Here is a 306-nt window from a genome sequence, read left to right as displayed (position 1 = left end):
ATTTTACATATACTTTATTATTGATTTGTGTTCCTTAGAAAGGAAATTTATGACTTGGCTGTATGTAGTCATATTAGCCAGACCGCGATTTCGGGTTCAAGACCTTTCTTCAGTAGCTATAGGGATGTTTTATCTTGTTAGGATAAGATTCAATCCGATGAGTCTTATTAACGTTCTATGTACTTACGATAGACGCCTCTCAATTTTAGAAGCATTATACACTAAACAGTTAAGCCCAAATCTAAATATACAAGGAGACAATCTTAGAGCCCTCCCAAGCATGAGATAAACCGCTGCAAATCCAAT

Source organism: Oratosquilla oratoria, chromosome 3 (genome assembly GCF_046742065.1).
Source record: "Oratosquilla oratoria isolate Oo_2021 chromosome 3, ASM4674206v1, whole genome shotgun sequence".
Lineage (NCBI taxonomy): Eukaryota > Metazoa > Arthropoda > Malacostraca > Stomatopoda > Squillidae > Oratosquilla > Oratosquilla oratoria.
The sequence above is the reverse complement of the archived record's forward strand: the minus strand, read 5'-3'. Positions refer to the sequence as shown.